This window comes from Oryctolagus cuniculus, chromosome 7, assembly GCF_964237555.1.
Source record: "Oryctolagus cuniculus chromosome 7, mOryCun1.1, whole genome shotgun sequence".
NCBI classification, from domain to species: domain Eukaryota; kingdom Metazoa; phylum Chordata; class Mammalia; order Lagomorpha; family Leporidae; genus Oryctolagus; species Oryctolagus cuniculus.
This window is the reverse complement of record NC_091438.1, coordinates 14,874,192-14,897,608: the sequence shown is the minus strand read 5'-3', so window position 1 is coordinate 14,897,608 and position 23,417 is coordinate 14,874,192. Positions and strand designations below refer to the sequence as shown.

The 23,417-nt window shown below is 38.7% G+C and overlaps 1 non-coding gene and 1 pseudogene across 1 annotated transcript; one reads left to right on the top strand and one right to left on the bottom strand.

Moving 5' to 3' along the window:
- Nucleotides 1–9,853: 9,853 nt before the first annotated feature.
- On the bottom strand, nt 9,854–11,588 carry LOC103346097 (cadherin-4-like; annotated as a pseudogene).
- Nucleotides 11,589–22,762: 11,174 nt separating this feature from the next.
- On the top strand, nt 22,763–22,869 carry LOC138850753 (U6 spliceosomal RNA). Its single transcript, XR_011390933.1, has one exon. It is a non-coding gene; the product is annotated as a U6 spliceosomal RNA (small nuclear RNA).
- Nucleotides 22,870–23,417: the final 548 nt, after the last annotated feature.

The following is a 23,417-nucleotide window of genomic DNA, read 5'->3' as shown; positions in this document are numbered from 1 at the left end:
CAGTCTTCAGGTCTAAGTAGGTATGCAGTCTAAACTGAAGGAGATATTTCAAGTAGTCCACAGCATAATCAAATAGAAGAGATACTTAATGAGAAAACACAAATACCTGTGTTGTCAACACAGGCATAATAATTTGTTTTAAACCAGTAGACTTGTCATTCTAATACACAATTTTTAGGTTAAATTTCTCAGTAGCTAGCTTCCTACTGACTCCAGTTTTAGAAGTAGCAATACATCAAAAGAATAAGTAGAAGCAATATACTTCCAAAATTTTAAGAGTTCTCATGTCATTCATTTCAATACCACTCAACTTATATCAAAATCTACATAAGTATAGGATAGATAATACTTTTACATAATTATTATATAATAATTATTATGAATGGAATGATGTCATAAACAGATTGTCTAACATTTTTTCTGATGTTCACAACTCTATTTGAAAAATGAGATCATTTCAAAGATGATTTCAAAACTGATGAAGAAATGATAGAAAAAATAGAATCACTGTCAGGTACTGTAGCATTGAGGAAGATAACATCACTCAAATTTCTATCTGAACCTGTGGTACAAATTGTGTGATACAGGTCAACAACATTATAAATTTAATTAGCTAATTCAATACTTATATTGTACTATGTCACATATTTATTAAAATTTCTGAAAGTAGAAAATATTGGAGAATAAGATGCAGCTTTCTGCCTATTAAAATTAAAAAATAGGTAATAATTGCTGTTCAGATGTAAAATGACTTCATATTTTGTATTATATTAGCATTCTGCAAATCATTTCTATCTCTATAGTTGTAAAATAATTAACAACAGGGGCCACTATTGTGGTGTAGTGGATTAAGCTACTGCTTGCTATGCATAGTGCCATTAGAATCTCAGTTGCTCTGCTTCCAATCCAGCTTTCTGCTAGTGCACCTGGGAAGGCAGTAGAAGACAGCACAAGTAGTTGTGGCCCTGCTTCCCATCTGGGAGATCAGGACGGAATTCCTGGTTCCCTGGCTTTGACCTGGCTCAGAACTATTTTTATTTTTTTTTTATTTTTTTGCAGTAATTTGAGGAGTGAACCAGTAGATGAACACTCTCTTCCTGTCCTTCCCTTTCGCTATCTCTGTTCTGTCTTTCAGATAAGTCTTATGAAAAAAGAAACAAGCTTTTAAACAATAATTAACAACAAAGGCAGAGATAATGATTGGTGAAATTTATCAAGACACTCACTATAAAAATCTCACAATTTTTCTTTATATTTCTAAGGAATTTATGTTTTAATGCTGATATGAAGTAGAAAGTAACAGAAAGTTATGAAAGAATAGAGACCTTAACTTTGATATATGAGTAGGCTAGGGACTTCTTAGTGGATGTGCCATCTAACTTAAAAATGCAAAGTAAATTAGCCTGGCTCTAATAGAATAGGTGGATGGAAAGATGCTGCTCATAACAGTTAAGTACAGAGGGTAGCAGAAAACTTGTGCTATGAACTGATCATCTCTTTAGGACTCATGTGGTTAGAATACTTTGTTAACATATGTTTGTTTCAAGAAATTAAAGGACAGAAGACATCCATGTGTTAAGTCACTGATCTGCTGTATTGGAAGGCACTTGCAACCCAGTGCTACTTGACTTTTATGCAACACAGTAATGTGCAAAGATCATATACTTCCACAGGTTCATCTCTATGGAGTCTAAGTGCCTAGGTCATCCCTCTCTGTACTGGAGCACTGAGATATAAGATCAATATAATCATTTGTCAAAACTAAATTTCATTGCTGATACAGTTGGGCATTCATTAGAACAGATATAGAAATCTATACTTGTACATTTTTCCTTTTTTTATCTTGTTCATTTGGTAACTGTAGCCAAGTACTTAACTCTTCTATGTCTTTAATATTTTGCATGTAAAATGAAAAATGAAAGTACCTAAATCTCAGACTGTTAAAGATTTTGAAAGAGATAAGCATGCTGTATACTCAGGACAGTGCCTTGTAAATCCTTAAGAAATATTAACAATTTTATTGCCTGTTTGAGACCTTCATTCCAAAAATTATTGCCTTTATCAAATCAAATAAACTAATGGGTTTTTTGTTTTTAATGTATGCCATTCAATGGTTAAAGTTTTTGCCCATTATGAAAATCCACTTCAGATAAGTATAGGAATTCACTCTAGCCTGATGTGGAATCTTATGACCTGGTTATCGATGTGGGCTTGCATTGTAATTATCTGAAATCCACGGAGTTGTAGCATAAGATAACCAGGTAACTGAGAGTTCATAAGTTGAAGGAGTAGTCCAAAATTGACCCTCCAAAGGAGAGAGGGAGAGAAGAATCTGTTCTGAAATCAACAAATCAGACATCAGAGATTTGAAACATATGTGGGAAGACAAGCACTTTCTGATTACGGAGCTCCATGCTGGATGTTTTAGAAACATTCTTATTGCTACTATCAGTACTCAACACAATTTTATTCAGATATCTTCGTTAATTTCACAGACTTCTCTCCTTTGTTTTGAGTGTAAATTTAAAAATAGATCATCGTGCTTTCTAACTTATCATTGTTTGCTTCATTTTAAATATTCTTAGCAAGTTATATAATTTTCAAAATTTAAGCAGAAAAGAGTTCAGGAAATCAATAACAGTAAGGTTTGTAGATGTTTCTAAATGCAAAGGCAAAGGCTACTAACTACAAATAGATGGTGTGTCTAAAAAGGCATTTGAATAAATGTCTCATTACAATGAAAGATCATTGCATTATTACTGATATGTCATTATATATATATTTTTTTGACAGGCTGAGTGGGCAGTGAGAGAGACAGAGAGAAAGGTCTTCCTTTCGCCATTGGTTCACCCTCCAATGGCTGCCGCAGCTGGCGCACTGCAGTGATCCAAAGCCAGGAGCCAGGTGCTTCTCCTGGTCTCCCATGGGGTGCAGGGCCCAAGGACATGGGCCATCCTCCACTGCACTCCTGGGCCACAGCAGAGAGCTGGCCTGGAAGAGGGGCAACCAGGACACAATCTGGCACCCCAACCAGGACTAGAACCCGGTGTGCCGGCACCGCAAGGCGGAGGAATAGCTTATTGAGCCGCAGCGCCAGCTGTCATTATATTTTTAAATAATTTTATATATTTTATATAAGAATTCTAAATATCCTCATTCCACTTACTTCCTGTAGTCCATTGATTATGTCTCCAATTACCTGTATACTCTAGCTGTTATTAGCATTTTTTTGCTAGGAATGTAATATCTGAAATCCATTGCTGTATTGAAATTGGAAAGCAAGTTATGTCCTATTTGTAAAAATTATTGATATTTGCTTGATATCACTTTTTAACATTTTCACTCCAATTGTATATGATATTTTTTGCAAGGGTGACCAGCTTGTGCAACTGGAAAGAAGCCATAAGCATCCTAGACCATCTCAATACTACAAAGGGAATGATTTTAAAAAAAATAAGTCTAGTCTCTAAGCCCTAAAAGATTTTGTGCAAAAGAGGTATTATCAAAAGCAATGACAAATAGCTACATAAAACCAAGTCTTGCATGAAAATGGGCAACATCTGTGGGGAGCAACTGGGAGCAACTCGGACTAGACTAAGTTACTGGAATTAAGACTTATTCTATGCATCTGCTCTCCCACAATATGGCGCTGAGAAGGGAGAAGCAGCTTCTACACAGCTGCCTCCAGTTCAGCCAATAAACAGCAGGACCTGCTCCTGATTGGAGGAGAGCAGCGTACTCGGCATGTGGGTAGCAGAGTTGGGATTGGTGGAAGAGGACTATAAAGGAGGAGAGAGACAACATGCACCAGGAACATCTAAGGGGAACATCTATCTGAAGGAACACCTGTGCAGCCCCCGAGAAAGCCGGCCGGTGGTGTGCTGCTCCCCTGCGGAAGTGGGGAAAGTGGCCAGGGGGAACTGCCCTTCCACGGAGGTGGAAGGGTCGGTAGCCAACCCGGGAAGAACCAACAGCAAACCCGGGGAGGGCCGAGCAGACAAAAGAACAGCGCAGGGTCCTGTGTCGTTCCTCCACGAAGACGGGGAGCGACAACATCCATCATTACAAGGAGCTTCTGAACACCTACTGAGTTCCTGATAAGCAGTATTAGAACAATTAAGTAACATCATTCACTCCAGGTCCTCCTTACCTACAAGCTAATGGCTAAATGCTTAATTAAATTTTTTTTTTTTTTCAAAAAAAGGGCAAATTTAATTCTTGAATATTCATTGAGTACCTACTATGCATCTAGAGTATACTGCAGAAATCATGCCAAGAAAAAAGCCTGTAACACAATCATAATACATACTCACATCCTGTAAAGCATGAGGCATATGAGCTGCATTTTTACTTCTGGAAAATATAGGAGGGTCTAAAACTACTCCAGCCAAAATAGGGAGACATCCTAATTTTGTTCTCTCTATGAAAAACATTTCCACTTTAAGATTGATTAGTGCTCAAAACCACGTATATTGCAGGACTCTTCACCTTTTTAGGAATCAACAGAGCATCTTAGAAGTATGTAGAGGGGCCAGCACTGTGTCGCAGTGGGTTAACACCCTGGCCTGCAGTGCTGGCATCCCATATGGGCGCCAGTTCAAGTCCCAGCTGCTCCACTTCTGATCTGGTTCTCTGTTATAGCCTGGGAAAGCAGTAGAAGATGGCCCAAGTCCTTGGGCCCCTGCACCCATGTGGGAGACCCGGAAGAAGCTCCTGGCTCCTAGTTCCAGATTAGTGCAGCTCTGGCCGTTGTGGCCATTTGGGGAGTGAACCAGCAGATAGAAGACCTGTGTGTGTGTGTGTGTGTGTGTGTGTGTAACTCTGACATTCAAATAAATAAATAAATCTTTTTTTAAAAAAAGTAGCTAGAGATACCCAGAATCTATCTAATGCCCCGTTTTGCTCCTTGTATGGTTCTGTTTCTGTCACAGTGACTGATAAGAATGTTATTAGCAGGCTGATGTATGACCATGTGAGCTGCAGCCTTGGCCCCCTAAGCTGAGGTGAACCTTGTCCATACAGGTGATCTGTTTCTATTCAGAGCGAAAGGAATCAAACTCATATCCCTTAGAGCTTGAGAAAACTCCCAGGTGGCTTAACCACTCCCTCTGCCCACTGTCTCAGTAATGGCTATAGAGAATAAAAAGAGCAAATTATATAGAAATATGTTTTTAAAAGACAAACCTTTAATAATATTTTCTTAACGTTCTCTCCTATTTTTTATTTAAATCAACCTGTTGATTATGCTTCAATGAAATAGCAGTGAAAGTTCTGTTTTTCATCTGCCACACTGATCATCCTGCAATTATCTCAGAGTAGGCATTTTTGTGTTATATTTTATCAGTTTTCTTCAATCCAAAAACAGAAATTTTATAGATAATTTGGACAGATATTTCTTAAAATAGGCTAATATGAGTTACATTGTTTGTAATAATTCCCCAGAGTACTATAAATCTTATTAACTGCTGTGAAGAATACCTCAAGAAAGCATGATTTGGCCAGCACCGTGGCTCACTTGGCTAATCCTCTGCCTGTGGCACTGGCACCCTGGGTTCTAGTCCAGGTTGGGGCACTGGCTCTGTCCCGGTTGCTCCTCTTTCAGTCCAGCTCTCTGCTGTGGCCTGGGAGGGCAGTGGAGGATGGCCCAAGTGCTTGGGCCCTGCACCCACATGGGAGACCAGAAGGAAGCACCTGGCTCCTGGCTTCAGATTGGTGCAGTGCTGGCCATAGCGGCCATTTGTGGGGTGAACCAACGGACGGAAGACCTTTCTCTCTGTCTCCTCTCTCTCACTGTCTGTAACTCTTCCTGTCAAAAAAAAAAAAAGAAAGAAAGAAAAGAAAAAAAGAAAGCATGATTGGCAATCTAGAATTTTCACTGCACCTAAGAAACAAAAATTGGGAGGAGACATTTGGCACAGCTGTTTTGATGTCACCTGGGAAGCCCACATCCCATATCAGAGTATCTCTGATCCATTTTCCAATCCTTCCAAGTCTAGCTTCCTGCTAATGCACACACCAGAATTGATTCAGTCTTTGGTCCCTATCACCCATGTGGGAAACCTGGATTGTGTTACAGGCTTCAGGCCTTGGCCTGCACCAGCTCAGACTCTAGCAGGCGTTTGAGTAGTAAAACAGCAGATGAGAGATCTTTGTCTGTCCCATTCTTTGTCTCTCTGCCTTTCAAATAAATATAAAAATAAGTAAGCCAACAAACTTTTTTTAAAATTCAGTATTATTAGAGTAAATTTACTGTGGATTATTGAACTATGAAGAGAAAAAAAATGTTTTCAATTATCTGTTACCTTTATTTTTAAATATAAAAATATCAACATTTGAAAACCATAGTTTTCATTTTATGGAAAATAGTATTGAATTAATGTATTCTCTGTTTCCTAAGAGGAATCCACAAAAAAGTAATCTATTACCAGTTTTAGATGTCTAGACACAACTCATTAAAATAGATGCACTTCAAATTTAAGCCCTAAAGCAGTAGATTTGTAATGTTAACTCTTAGGGAAGTGGTAGCACTACATCCTTCATTGCTTCAGGTAGTACGTCACAAAGTGTGAGAGTGATGATTAAATAAATATAGGCAAAGTATTTCAAAGATAGTTGATTGTGAAAGTTGTGTCTGAGTGAACAAGTATTGAATTGGAACACACAGGGGAATGGAAAAAATTATGATACATGATTTTATATGATTATTTAAATGTTAAAAACAAGACACTATTCTGTGTGTGCATATGTTTCAGACATCATGGGATATAAAATATTTTAAGATCTTAACAGAAATATCAGAGTCTACACCTTTAATGAAATGTACAAATCTACAGTTCATATTACTACAGCATGATTTTGAACTACATTTTATGCTGTGATATACAACAAGCCAAATAAATTTGTTAGATCATTTTAGTGATTGCTTTTCTACATCTTCAATTCCATATTTATTTTTATTTTTTCTTTGATGCTGACAGGAATGTATTATAATTTTAGAAATTATAAAATATATAGAATGACAGAAAAAATATTTCAAATTTGAATTTTTCTATGCCTATTCATAATCTTTATTTGCACAATTTCTTATGTTTAAGTGTTCTTACCTTGAAAGTTATCATAAATATCCTTCATGTATTAATTATAAGAATCAGTGATTCTTTGCTTAACTTAGTTTCCAAGGGGGATATTAATGACTTGAAGACTTCAAACTGTTGAAGTCTTTACTTAATAGATACAAAATTGATCTTCTGTATATAAAGATAATTAAAAATGAATCTTGATGTGAATGGGATGGGAGAGGGAGTGGGAGGTGGGAGGGTTGTGGGTGGGAGGGAAGTATGGGCAGGAAATCCACTGATATCCAAAAGCTGTACTTTGGAAATTTATATTTATTAAATAAAAGTTAAATTAAAAAAATAAATCTGCTGTTTGTTTCCAGCACTCAGATATGAGATGCCTGCACTGCAGGTGGCAGCTTAACCCATTGAGCCACACCTGCCTCTATATCAGGCACTTTGGAACAGCTCAGCTAGGCAGTTAGTGTGATTGATTTGATGTCAATGGACACTGCTGAGCTGGAGAATCCAGTTTCAGTGGGGTGTCTCAATATCTCTAAAGTCTCAGTGATTTTTCTTGATCTCTTTCTTTCTTGTTCTTCCTCTCTGCCTCTTTCCCTGTCTTGCTGACTTTTCCTTCATGTGGCATCTCATATTTAGTGTGTCTTCGTATGGCTTTTTTTCTTTTTTTTGTCAGTGTTCTAGGAGTTGTTAAACTGCTAGCAAAGTTGCTCAAGTCTTAAGAGTGAATGTTTCAGGAAATCAAAATGGAATCCAAAAATATCTTCAGACCATATCTTGGAACTTACATCATAGAACAATTAATTTCTGCCAGATTTTGTTTGTTGCAAGTCACAGAACCTGCTAAAATTCAAGTGGATGGACTGTCACAAGGACACAAATACTGGCAGGTACGGCTCAGTGATCTGTGGGAAGTCAGTGTTAGAGATTAGTCATCAGAGAAGCAATAAGGGATATGTTTCCAAAGGTGTTTACTATGCTGTTGTTTATATTAGAAAAAAAACAGCAAGGAAAAATGTCTACCAAGAGGAAACTGAGTGTCTGAATTTTGAATTATATGAAAAGTATATTCAATTTTTCATGTGTATGTATATAAATATGGTACTTAAATGTGTGGAGGAATGTTAGTATATTTATCTCCACATCAGTGCAGGTGGAAATACCGAGAACATTTTGATTTTCTTTTTTTTTTAAATTTTTTTTTGACACTCAGAGTAGACAGTGAGAGAGACACAGAGAGAAAGGCTTCCTTTGCCGTTGGTTCACCCTACAATGGCCGCTGCGGCCAGCGCGCTGCGGCCGGCACAGAACGTTTTGATTTCCTTCACATTTTTATTTTTTCAGTTTGAAAATTTTCTGTGATGAGTATGTGGGAAAATAAAAAGATGTATTATACATAAGGTCTTTTATCCTTATTCTTATGTTTATCATTCAAATAGTACTGTTTAGAAAGCCTGTAATTTGCTTTTTTGTAACTTCTGTAGAAATATACTGTGGCTAGAATGTTTTTTCTTATCAACACTGCCTAATGCATTGTCCAGAACATCAACTGGTATTTGATAAAGAAATGAATAGTGCAGTAATAACATTCATGTTTTACTTTCCACTTGCTTTCCTGGATATTCAGAAATAAATTTGTTTTCGGCTACTTTAGAATTGCTTTTGGTAGTAGGGATATTTTCCCCAATAGGTCTTTTTAAGTTTATTTTTAAAATTTAGTTTAATTATCTAGTTCTATTTTTTTTTTTTGACAGGCAGAGTGGACAGTGAGAGAGAGAGAGAGAGAGAAAGGTCTTCCTTTGCTGTTGGTTCACCCTCCAGTGGCCGCTGCAGCTGGCGTGCTGCGGCCGGTGCACCATGCTGATCCGATGGCAGGAGCCAGGTATTATCCTGGTCTCCCATGGGGTGTAGGGCCCAAGTACTTGGGCCTGCCTACACTGCACTCCTGGGCCACAGCAGAGAGCTGGCCTGGAAGAGGGGCAACCGGGACAGAATCTGGCACCCCATCCAGGACTAGAACCCGGTGTGCCAGCGCTGCAGGTGGAGGATTAGCCTATTGAGCCGTGGCGCCGGTCTCTAGTTCTATGTTAAAGTGAATTGAAAGGCCTCGATTATTTATGTTGTTTTGGAAGGGAAGAAAGTAGACTTCCAGTTCGTTTTTAAAAATCAAGAAAATTTATCTTTAAGTAAGACATTCCATTTCATTGTGAAGATGATTAATCGCCTAGAGAATCGAGGCAATACATAAAATAATTTAGATAATTCAAAACCAAATAACCACCTCTTACAAAATGCTACAGTTTTCCTGATGCATGCTCCCTAGGAAAATTATTCACTTGCCCTTGAATTCGGATTCATGCTGCTAAAATTGTTTCACCTCAAGTTTAGATCAGGTATACAAAAAGTGCTCAAATTTGTAGACAGCCATTCATTATGTCATTCACTCTGTTTTGTGAAATATAAAGTTTCAGGATCCTTTTAGAACATGTGCATTGATAATACTTCCACAGTTAGTATGACTTAGAAGGGTTGACTATCAAAAGATATTCAGTATGTCCCGTGACCCCACAGGTCCACCAGAACCCCAGTATACACTGAATTGCTCCCCAGGCCCTGTTTTTTGCTTATTTGTTTGTTTTTTTGTACCAAAAGACACTTCCATTTTTTACTTTTGTTTTTTTTTCCATTTTTTTCATTTTTTATTTTATTTTATTTTTATTTTTATTTTTTTGACAGGCAGAGTGGACACTGAGAGAGTGATAGAGAAAGGTCTTCCTTTTCTTCCGTTGGTTCACCTTCCAATGGCTGCTGTGGCCGGTGCACTGCACTGATACGAAGCCAGGAGCCAGGTGCTTTTCCTGTTCTCCCATGGGGTGCAGGGCCCAAGCACGTGGGCCATCCTTCACTGCCTTCCCAGGCCACAGCAGAGAGCTGGACTGGAAGAGGGGCAACAGGGACAGAATCCGGTGCTCCAACCGGGACTAGAACCTGGGGTGCCTGTGCTGCAGGCGGAGGATTAGCCAAGTAAGCCGCGGTTCTGCCTTTTCTTTTTTTTTTAAACAGCGCTTCTGCTCTAAGGAATTCAAGTTAAGACAGTGCCTCTGGCTCACTGTGGGGCCTGGCGGGGGCGGGGAGGGGCATCCGCCTGCTGCCATCTGCAGCGTGAGGCCTGCTAGTCCTGGTCGCCACCGCTGTACAGGTCGGCCCGCTTCTTGAACCTGGCCCCCAGTCGTTGAGGTAATCGTAGTCTTGGTCCTCGGAGCTGGACGAGTTGAGGGAGCTGACGGAGCCTGCATGGAGCTCGTAGTGGAAGATCAGCAGGGAGTCGTATGGGGGTGCAGTGGGGTCCTTGTCCGCTGCCAGCAGGGAGTCCTATGAGGGTGCAGTGGGGTCGTTCTCGCTGCCAGCAGGGAGTCGTATGGGGGTGCAGTGGGGTCCTTGTCCGCTGTCCGGAGCCCCTCACTGATGAATTGTCCATGTCCCCTCGTGTGGGGCACAATGGGCCTGGCCGGGTACTGGGGCTTGGCGCCCACGGGCCGCTCGTCCACTAGCCACACGCGGGGGCCTTGCTCAGGGCGGGCTCCGTGACCTTGGGCTGCTGCAGCTGGCTAAGATCATAGTCCTGGTCCTCTACACCACCGCCCACCTCATCCTACTCCAGGATGTTGTCGCGCACGTCGTCCTAGTGTTCTATGAGCAGCTGCTTCACGTGGCGCTCCTTCTCCTGCCGCTTCATCCACAAACAGCAGGACCATGGTCAGCAGGATGACGGTGCAGAGGAGGGTGGCTGCAGTGGCGCCTGTGCCCAGACCAGCCACTGCCAACAGACCAGTGGCGGTGCAGTCCCTGTTCTCGTCACACGGGCACACCTGGACCTTGATGATGGACATGTTGGACAGCGGGGGTTCCCGGAGTCTGTGACGATGATGGGGACGTTGTACATCCCGGCGTCCAGGTACAGGACGTGCAAGCTGAGCTGAGCGTAGTCACCGTTCGGGCGTGTGATGGTCCAGTTCTTGCGCACGGCGGCCGGGACGAAGGGCAGCTCGAAGATGTAGGGGCCGATGTTAGGGTCGGCGTCAGCGGCCGTGATGTTGATGGCATTCAGGTTGGGCTTCCCGCAGATCTGCGCCTCCTTGGGCAGCAGCTCTGGGGCGCTGTCATTGATGTCCATGAGATAGAACTGCAGGGTCCCGGTGCCGCTGGCTGGGGGGATCCCATTGTCAGCTGCCAGGAAGGCGGCGTTGTAGACGTTGTTGCTGATGTACAGGGACTCGCGGTCCAGCATGGCGGCCGTGCTGATGTGCAGCCAGTTTGCCGGGTCTGACAGCTCCGAGTATCTCACTGCCTGCTGCATGAAGCGGTCGGGGTCCACGGTGGGAAAGGTGGTGAGCACGGTGCCGGGGGCACGCCCTCCTCCAGGCGGATCAGCTGGTGGTTGGAGGGGAAGTAGGGCGCCTCGTCGATGTCCATGACAGAGATGGTCACCCCCGCCGTGGACTGGAAGGACATCCAGGGATCTATAGTCAGTAAGTAAAAAGACTCCTGTATTTACTCTAATTCAGCATAACTTCTATATAAAGCTGGTTGACGGTGTTATAATGTTACTGAAATTTGGCTAGATATAGAGAATAGAATTTATTGATTTGAAATTATAATTATTGAAAGAAAATATAATTGATGATAAAGGTATAAAAATCGTCATTTGAAATTTGATTTATGTAGCAACACACACACAGACACACACACACTCTCTCACCTAAATTTCTGAGTATGGCTGAAGACTGTAATGATTTCTGGTCTAAAGGAAACGATATTGTTAGTTATTCCTCCTCTATGGGAAATCATGAGGATGTAGGCAAGTTACAAAAGCCTTTGTCTTGGCTATGATTTCCAAAAAAAAGAGAGGGTTGGAGGAGATGAACTCTAGACTTCTTTCTGAATCTAAAAATTGTTAATTTTCTAGAACTCATTGTTTCAATCATTCTTGCCATTCTGCATTTTGAATGCAATGCATTTTAATTGAACCCTAAGTAAAAACAGTATCAGACAATTTATTTCTCACATCTCTCAAATACATTTTTAATGAGGATTTCTGAAGAATCAATGTAGGGTTTAGGGAACAAAGAAGAAAAAAATAGAAACAGAAATAAATGTTTTTACACTTTTGGTACTGTTTGGTCTTGGGAAATCCAGTAAATGAGAAACTTGTTATAACATGCACTTGTATGTATGTTCTCATATGCATGCCTGTGTGTGTATGAAATATGTGAGGAAAAAAAGACTAGTTGGGAGATATGTGAAACAAAATCACAGAGTGCGATCTTTTATTGAGTTCATGAGTGGCTTTTAAAACTCTTTACTTCTAAGGTTTTAAATTGGTTTTAACAATATTTAAATAACAGTTCACTTGGTTAAAAAGGGAATAAAATTATAAGTATTACATATTACACAACGTTATGCCTCTTTGCTTTTCACAAAGTAAAAATAACTTGGACTGATCCTATAAATTTTAATATATACATCTATTTTTCCTACTGCTACCTTTATTTAATATTTTCTTTTATTTAGTAACAAATTGCCTATACATGTTGGATAGTACTTGATGATCTGACTTGTGTTCAAGTAACTGTTATATAGTCAGAAGAGCATAATATTATTACAGGTTTTTGTCTCTTAATTGGCCAACGTTGCAACATCTGTCATTTTTTGGGAATCAAATTTTAGTTTCAAAAGCAGTGTGAACAGTCTGGCGCAGTCATATCGCTGTGACTTTAGTTTAATCTACTTGGCCCTCCTCCCTCTCTCACTGATCACCTTGCTACCCTTAAAGCTCCCTTTATTCACAAAGTTCCTTTTCACTTTATTGGACTCAATACCAACTCCTTTCTGGCTATCAATTCTGCAGAATGTGTTGGCTTACTCCTGCAAGGTCGTTCATAATTATACATAGAATGTTTATACTTTTGTTGGCATGATTTTTCCTGCCCATAAAAAGTAAAATGCTCTTGCCAACGCCGTGGCTCAATAGGCTAATCCTCTGCCTTGCGGCACCGGCACACCGGGTTCTAGTCCCGGTCGGGGCACCGGATTCTGTCCCAGTTGCCCCTCTTCCAGGCCAGCTCTCTGCTGTGGCCCTGGAGTGCAGTGGAGGATGGCCCAAGTGCTTGGGCCCTACACCCCATGGGAGACCAGGATAAGCACCTGGCTCCTGCCTTCGGATCAGTGCAGTGTGCTGGCCACAGTGCACTGGCCGCGGTTGCCATTGGAGGGTGAACCAACGGCAAAAGGAAGACCTTTTTCTCTGTCTCTCTCTCTCACTGTCCACTCTGCCTGTCCAAAATAAATAAATAAATAAATAAATGCTCTTCTCAAGTAGTGACATTGGAACACAGGGAACTAAAATTTAACCACTAATAAATGGATTATTAAAAGGAGGTAATTGCAGAAACCAGTGAGAATATTTCTGGCAGTGTACTCCCTTTTTTTTTTTTTTTTTTTTTTTGCATTTCGGCTTGTATGGACTCCCTGAAGGTAACACTGCCCAAATAGATAAAATCTGAGTTGAAGTGAAAATAACAGGCAAAGCAGGCAAAGTATTATAGAAGTGTGAACGTAAAATTTTTCTGTGATTTGAAAATCCCTTTAGGGACTTTTTGCGTTAGTATTATTTTTCTCCCTTTCTCATAACAACTGGAAAGGCAGTTTCACTACAGCTATTAAAGGACCACATCCTCTAGTCACATCGACAGACAACAAACAGCAACTGCCCCTTCTTTGTCCCTATCCTTTGACAAAGTTTCTCAACACCACCCAACTGAAACAAATAGTAGGATTCTCTGTTTCTTCATTTTTGCCTTCTCTGAGACCACATAGCAGCATGAGCAAAAGATGCCTTCAAATTTTTACTTTTTCATATTAGGAAATGTGTGAAGTTTTTCTAAAACTAAAAAGTGGGAGGAATCCAAGGAAACATAAAGAGAAGGTAATTTGGATTACTGTAAATATTCCCCATACCCCAAACTTTGTTATCATAATAGCATCATCATTTACTTAATTTGATGTAGCAGTTAACTCAATTGGTCTTTCTGAGACAAATTTCCCCTATTTATACTAGTATATTTGGAAAAGTGAATGTGAAAATAAGACAAAACGTAAAAAGCCTTACTGCAATGCTATGAAAGTTAGTAATAAAATTCAAACTGTAGACATAGAATTAAGTACCTGAAATTAATTTTAAAAATTGAGAATAACTGGTAGTTAGTGGTACATTAGCTTTTTGTGCATTGAATCCCCATTAAGAATAAACATAAACATGAATAAGTGAAAAGAAGAAAAACAAATTGAGTCTTTGAGGACTCCAGAGTACATCAAAACATTTAGGGCTTGAGAAGGGAGAATCACAAAGAGGATAAAATATAGAAGCAAACTCAAATTATTGGATGTATTTCCCCATAAAAAACTTACTATTATAAGGATGAAACTAATAATCCAAACAGAAAGTGGTGGCTATATTTTAAAAAATTTCTTATTCATACAAAGAGAACAGATTCCATATATTTCATATACACAACTTTAAGCACATAATGACACTTCCCACACTCCCTCCCTCCTCCTTCCTTCCTTCTTAATTTTTGTGATAACATCCAATTTACTTTATAAACACAGGTGTAATACTCCATTATATAAAGAATGCAAGCAGAATGTAGAAAGAGCACTATTCTTTATGAGTATAGACAAGGGTTAGACACAATAATCAAATTTCTAGATATCAACTTCACGCACAGTAAACAGAGATTAACTTTCCACAACGTTGTGGAAAAGGAATATCAAAGCTGAATTTTTTGGGTTACCAAGTCAGTGAAGACTAACAAATTAGAGTGAAGGAAAAACTTTTAAGCAAGCCCAAATTTTGAAAGCACTTTTAAAAGTCAAGGCATTTATTGGCTTATAAAGTGGCATTGCATTAACAGATTTAACATCAAGAGAAAGTAATTGCTAGTAAATTAGGATGAAGAAAAGAGATTCCAGGAGTTTCACAGTATCAGGTAGAAAAAGAAAACGTGTTGTAGAGCCCACTACACATTGACAAATACCACATAAATACACACGTATACATACATTCACACCCACTCACATTGGATCTTGCGGTGCTAAAAAATAAGAATAAGAACGAATTGGAAACATATTTGCTTTTGCAAAATGGAAAACCTTGGTTTGATCAAACTCAACTACCACATGAAATGAAATGAATTAGTATGTACCTGTTCTAGCAGTGTGACATAATATTTTCTAGTAGAAGATAACTATATCTGGAATATCAATTTCTTTTTAATTTATTTTAATTTAAAGAAGCCATAATAAGTTCAAAAAACTACCAAGCCAGGAGATGGAAGAATAAAAAAGGAAAGCAAGCAAAGTAGCAAACTGTAGAATCCTACTTAGAGGTGATCCAAAAGTTGCAGTTCTCAGAGATGTGACAGATATTTTCACACAAAAAGGAAAAAAAAAAAACAAGTAGAAAATACATATAAATAGGTATATATACATATGTATATAAATTATAAGCAACTAGTAGAAATTATAAAATGGAAGACTACAACAACTGGTATCAAAACACTAGAGATGTAACATCAGACAAGATCCCCAAAAAGAAGGATCATTGAATCAGTAGAAGCCATCCAGCTGGTAAGGGTTGAGATGCAAAGGTTGAAATGTACTTTCAAGACCATAATAGATACAGGACAAATGATGAAAGGTCTGACTTAGTGTAATTGGAGTCACGGAGGAGAAAAGAAAAATACAAGGCAGAAACTCTCTTGGGAGATAAAATGGCCAAGAATTTTCTAAAACTGATGAAAGACAAAAAATAGAACTCAAATTCAAGGGACTGTACAAACTCTAGGTGGGATAAATCCAAAGAAATCCACTTGTAGAACTATCAAAGTAAAACTGTAAAATCCGACAAAGAGAAATACAAGAAGGCAGCAAGATACTAACAAAAAGATATATTACCTTCAAAGGAACAAAAGTAATTCTGACAGGTCAATGCAAACAAAAAATGTTGGCAGCCTGAAGATGATAGCAAAATATTATTTAAGATCTGAAAGAAAATAACTATCAGGTTAGAACTCTAAACTAAATGATACAGCCTTGAAAATGACAGTGGATTAGAAAATCAATAGGTGGCATATGAATAGGAGGATCTGAAGTGTTAACCTTATCAAATGAGCAAAAGAGGAAATGTGTGATGTTGCTAGGGTTAGAGTTCTCACTGCGGAACAGAGGGAAGGCAAGCAAAAACCTTCTAGGGACAGAGTCATGGATTGCTCCAAGTTTTCTAGGGGGACATATACTGGCAAACAGAAAACATTTTGGTAGCCTTTTTAATGCCTAAAATTAAAATATTTCCTAACCCTCTGAAATTCTGTAATAATTAACAATAAGACTTCCTAAAATAGCAGTTGGCATATAATCATATTTTGTGAAAAAATAAGGTTATCTTCACAGTCACATGTTGCCTGTTACAGGTAATATAACAGAAATTATATAACTGATCAAACTAAACATTATAACATAAATCTTATTGATTAAAAGAATTGACCATTTTTATTGTATTTTTATATTTAGTATACATTCACTAATGAAATAAATTTTGTTGACAAAATGATAAAAATGTTCATGGCATATGTATTTGTAGCAGTAAAATACTACTACACTTTCAGATTTTATTTTTTTCATAAAAAAGAAACTAAGAGTTAAAGGGGGAATAGTCAAAACTATATTAATAGATGATTTTGGTTTTATTTATTTTTTTAAGGAAGAAAGAATAAAGTTTGCCATTAAGTCTCTGTCATGGCTTGTTTCAGTCTTTCATTGCCATGTACCAAACCACCCCAAAAAACAATTTATCATTTTTTTGGAACTTCATTTTTCTTGAAATCTGGCTAGTGGTTCTCTTGCTCCATGTGTTGTTGGCTAATACTGTTGTCTTCAGCTGGTATGTCCAAGACAAACCCAATCCTCCAAGACTCTCTCCACATTGCTTCTCATGATTCAGCCCAAGCTTCTTTACAACATTGCAATTTTCTACAACTGCAGATTTTCTGCAATGAAAAAATCATTCTTTTATCAAAACACATTCATTGACATGGATTGACAAAGAGAAAATGGAGCATACCTGAATAAAACTTTTACGTCTGAATTTATTCTTGTATTCTTTGTGAATCCTTTTTGTTGATAGTACATACATTCTGAGATTTCCATTTAGACCTGAAGTGAAAGTGAAAGAATATGTTCTTACAAGATTTACAGAGAATTCCACTAACTCAAGTGGTCTGGATTGCTGATACAAGTACCTGAACTTTTTCACATTTTTTTCTTTACCTGCCTCTGTCTCCACTAAAAATCTTCATTATCTTGCCAGTCATTTAACTTGTATCTACCATATCTGATTCTATTGAGTATTGATTTCTCACACCTTCTTATTAAAACCTTTGGCAGGCCCAAAGTATGAGCATTTTACTTAGTTTCTAATCTACTGCAAAAAATCAAAGCCCAATCCTCCTTTGATTAGAGTAACCTCTGTTGTAGATTCCCAATATTTGACCTGTCTACATCTATATATATTTTGATTTTATTTGTACTTCTCAACCTTAGTTTACTTTATTTCAGAGTTTTACACATCAGTTTCTTGAACATACTCTGAACGTTATGGCGTCAGAAAAATCTTATCATCTTTAAAAATCACAAGAAAGTATGTTCAAAAACCTTAAGGAAAAATCTAGTTTTAACAATGAATAGGTATATCCTGTGACTTCAGTTTAAATTACAAACTGCAATCTTCATTAATTTCCTTTTATATTTGAATCAAGGCATTTTTTTCAGATACAAAATTAAAAATGTTAATTACTAACACATTTAAGAAAAATAAAGTGTAATTATTTCTTGCCCTATTGCACAAAGATTTGTTAAGCGAAAGACTGTGTTAATTTAAAAGCTATTACAGTTATGATTAACCTTAATAATTGCAATACTCATTAAGAATATAATTTGCTCAAACTTTTAATTAAAAGTTGAATAATCATTAAAACTGTGTAATGGGAAAAGAAAGGGTCCTGAGTTCAAACACTTTTAATTTAGTATTAAATCTGGTGAAAATTCAAATATTTTTCAGTGTACTAATTGAATTAAATGTTTGACAGAAACTTATATACTTTTCTTCAGTTAGTAAGTCACAGCACACCAAAAATCCACTTTGTCTAAATGGTAACATCAGTGATATCCATGACCTCAACACTTTTAAAACAGCAATAGACAAATATTAACCTCATTCAAACTAGACACATTTCCTGATTCTTTATGGATTCTAAGGTATCCTTGTCTTTGGAGAGTTAAAAGTGAAGTAACAGGGGCTGGTTTTGTGGTATAGCCAGTTTAGCTGCTGCCTGCAGGGCTGGCTGCTCCACCACTTCTAATCCAGTTCCCTGCTACTGTACCTGACAAAGCAGTAGAAGGTGGTCCAAGTCTCTGGGACCCTGCACCCACACAGGAGACCAGGATGAACCTCCTGGCTCCTGGTTTCAGATCAGCTCAACTCCAGCCATTACAGCCATTTGAGGAGTGAACCAGCAGATGGACAATCTCACTCTGACTTTCCCTCTTCTTCTCTCTTTCTCTAACTGTGACTTTAAAATAAATTAATAAATCTTTAAAAAAGTGAAGTAACAGTCATTTAAAAAATTAACCTATTGCGGCCGGCGCTGTGGCTCAGTGGGTTAACGTCCTGGCCTGAAGCACCAGCATCCCATATGGGTGCCAATTCGAGACCTGGCTGCTCCATTTCCAGTCCAGCTCTCTGCTATGCCTGGAAAAGCAGTAGCAGCTGGCCCAAATCCTTGGGCCCCTGCACCCATATGGGAGACCTGGAAGAAGCTCCTGGCTCCTGGCTTTGGATCAGCTCAGCTCTGGCCATGGTGGACAACTGGTGGAGTGAACCATCGGACAGAAGACTTTTTCTCTCTTTCTGCCTCTGCCTCTCCTCTCTCTATGTAACTCTCTCTTTCTCTCTTTCTCTCTTTCTTTCTTTCTTTCTTTTTGACAGGCAGAGTTAGGCAATGAGAGAGAGAGAGAGACAGAGTGAAAGGTCTTCCTTTTTCTATTGTTTCACCCCCCAAGTGGCTGCTATGGCCAGTGCTTTGCGGCTGGCACGCTGCGCCGATCCGAAGCCAGGAGCCAGGTGCTTCCTCCTGGTCTCCCATGCGGGTGCACGGCCCAAATAACTCTGAATTTCAAATAAATAAATACATCTTTAAAAAATTAATCTGTAATAAATAACAGCAATTATGACACTGGCGGATATTAATAATGCATGCAGTATCAATCACAACTTTGAGGCCAACACACTAAACTAAATTTCTATACTTTTGTTATCAGTTTCTGATTTTTTTTGATCTTTTTATAAAGAGAGAAATGAAAAATGAACTTTCCTTTGGGATGTGGAGTCTGAATTAAATTCCAAATAGACATGTGACAAGAATGGGATAGAGCCATCATGGAGAATTAAAAAAAATACATATTTACTAAGAAGAATGGTTATTGCAAGTAGTGTTATCTTTCAGGACATTTTAAATTAAGTTTTTGAAGTGTGAATCACTTTTTTCATTACATAAATTTGTGAGAAATTTACTTTTTAAAATATTTTTATTTATATTAGATGACCAAATTTCATGTATTTCATATATACAGATTTAGGGCAGAATGATACTCCCCACTGCAGCCTCCCTACCTCCCATGCTCCGACCTTCCCAACACCTTCCTTTTATTCTTTTAATTTTTATAATGACATAGTTTCAGTTTATTTTATAATCATAAGCTTAATACTCCATTAAGTAAAGAATTCAATGACTAGCAAGAAGAATATAAACACTGTTCCTCAACCATAGAGACAAGGTCTATAAACAATAATCAAAACTCAAAATGTCAATTTCATTCATATACATTACATTTTCAAAGATTTATTTATTTATGAAAGAGTTACACAGAAAGAAAAAGAGAGGCAGAGAGAGAGAGAGAGGGAGAGAAAGATCTTCTATCTGCTGGTTCACTCCCCAGTTGGCTACAATGGCCGGAGCTGCGCCAATCTAAAGCCAGGAGCCAGGAGCTTCTTCTGGGTCTCCCATGCAGTGCAGAGGCATAAGGACTTGGGTCATCTTCTACTGCTTCCCCAGGCCATAGCAGCAAGCTGGATCAGAAGTGGAGCAACTGGGACTCGAACCAGCACCCATATGGATGCTGGCACTGCGGGTGGTGACTTTACCTGCTGTGCCACAGTGCTGGCCCCTACATTTTTTGTACTCTATTAGTTACCATAGATCAGGGGAAACATGGTATTTATCTTTTTGGAACTGGCTTATTTCACTAAGTATCATGGTTTCAAATTACATCCATTTTGTAGCAAAAGACAGAATTTCATTTTTTTAACCACTGTGTAGTATACCATGGTGTACAAATCCCATAATTTCTTTATCTAGTCTTCAGCTGATGGGCATCCAGGTTGATTCTCTATCTTATCTATTGTAAATTGATCTACAATAAAGGTAGGCATACAAATAACTCTTATACACATTGATTTCATTTCATTTTGGTAAATTCCAGGAACTGGATGGCTGGGTCATAACGTAACCTGTTTTCAGATGGCTGTACTATTTTACACTCCCACCCACAGTGGGTTAGGGTATCCTCTCCCACACTTCCTTGCCTGTATTTATTGTTTGTTAATTTCTCTATGAGAGCCATTCTGACTGGGGTGAGGTGAAACCTCCTTACGGTTTTGATCTGCATTCCCCTGCTATCTAATCATCCTGAGCATTCTTTCATGTGTCTGTTGGCCATTTGAATCTTCTCCTTTGAAAAACTACTGTTCAAGTCCTTTGCCCATTTCAAAACACACTGGATTATTTGTTTCATTGTTGAGTTTCTTGGCCTCTTTATACATTATGGATATTAATCAGTATCAGTATCAGTAGTGAGTTTGCAAATGTTTTTTCTCATTCTGTCAGTTGCCTGTTCACAGTTACTGAGTGTTTTCTTTGCAGTGCAGAAGCTTTTTAGCTGGAAGTAATACCATTTGTCAATTTGGCTTTGATTATGTCAGCTTCTGGAGTCTTTTCCACGAAATCTTTGCCTATGCCAATGATTTGTCATGTTTCCCCAATGTTCTTTGATCCATTTTGAATTGATTTTTGTAAAATATGTGAGGTAGGGATCTTGTTCCATACTTCTGAATGTGGAATGCTTTGACAACCAAAAGGTTAATGGTTCTCAAACTTGAGTGAGCATGGAAATCAACTAGAGAGCAAATCGCAAGTACAGATATCAAAGCTTCTCTACCAAAGATATTGGTTCATTATGTCTAGAAATAGATTTGCAAGTGTTTCAGATGATTTCTTTTGCAGGAGTCATATATCTTTATTTTCATATGCACTAGAATGGAGTATCATTTTACATGATAGCAAGTACTGGTTTGTTTCTCTCATGACAATGCCTTGAGGTTAGAATACTAGTGAAAGAAATTTACCTGCACCCATAGAGAAGAGGCGTGGGGACCCAATATCCAATACAAGAAAGCAATATGACATTTAGGATACTCACTAGCATGGCCAAGAAGGCCCAAACTGCAGAGACTTATTAATGCACCACATAAATGGCTCTCTATAATCCCAATAATAGTGAAAGGGAGCCAGGGTATTTATAGATCAACTCCTGAGAGTCAACAGTAGAAGTAAAACCATAACATAAATGTGAAACTAGAGGGGTGTTAATTTCTTATCACTTCCTGCCTGCTTGAGAAGATTAATTTAGCAGAGCTGATCTCCAGCACAGATGAAGTCCCATCATCAGAACACATAGCAGTGATGCTCATGATATCTAAGCGTCAGGGTCCAGGTACTGACATTGTCTACCACAATTTCACCGGATATATTTATACCTCCTTCTTTTATGTTATGGCATAAGAGACAACATACATATTTCTTTTTTTTTTTTTGACAGGCAGAGTGGACAGTGAGAGAGAGAGACAGAGAGAAAGGTCTTCCTTTGCCGTTGGTTCACCCTCCAATGGCCGCCGCGGCCAGCGCGCTGCGGCCGGCACACCGCGCTGATCCGATGGCAGGAGCCAGGAGCCAGGTGCTTTTCCTGGTCTCCCATGGGGTGCAGGGCCCAAGCACCTGGGCCATCCTCCACTGCACTCCCTGGCCACAGCAGAGGGCTGGCCTGGAAGAGGGGCAACCGGGACAGAATCCGGCGCCCCGACCGGGACTAGAACCCGGTGTGCCGGCGCCGCTAGGCGGAGGATTAGCCTAGTGAGCCGCGGCGCCGGCCACATATTTCTTAATAAATAAGCAATAAATGAATGAAAGAAGAAACATAGCAAGTGAATGAAGGGTGAATGCTATGTTCAAATATAACTACTCTCAATAGGAAGATGCAAAGACTTTACAAAAAGCATCATATTACAATACAATTGCTGGCTTCTAGTGAATCTTTTTATCCTCTGAATTAAATATTAATCCTTTTTATCTGATTTTTCTAATCTTGATGTTTATGCCAACAGGATTGTTTTTGCCTTCAGAAGAACAAATGTGAGAGTAGATCTGAAATTTTTAGTTTTAAAAAACAGCATAAGTGTGCTCGCTTCGGCAGCACATATACTAAAATTGGAACGATACAGAGAAGATTAGCATGGCCCCTGCGCAAGGATGACACGCAAATTCGTGAAGCGTTCCATATTTAAAAAAAAAAAGCATAAGTAAATATGTAACTGAACAACACTCAGATATAATCTCTTTCTCTTTTTCTCTCTCTCTCTCTCTCACACACACACATACACACACATTACACACAAATTACATCTCTCAGTGATACATATCATCAACCTCTTGAACGTGCTGATCTAGATAGAAAGCAGGAAGGCCTTTCTAATCCTTTGTCCTTTCAATGTGTTTCAGATTTCTCTTCAACCCTAAACAAGTCAAGTTCACAGCACTGGAGGTTGAAAAAATTCAAAATCTCTAGTGACTGCTTACTATTCTGCTAGGAACTTGTATGGGGTTAGGAGGAGAGCGTGGTATATAAGCAAATAATCAAGAAGTCTAAATCATAATCCTCTCTCCCAAAGAACACAGTAAATAATCAGTTGTACATCCGTACCAATTACTTAATGAAATGCTGGAGTTAGAATTCTCAGGCTTAAAAACATTAAAATGATGACCCTGAGGTGTCATCTAGTCTAGGATATATTGGTGCATGACAAAGAGAAAGGTTAGAAATAAATTCTATGAA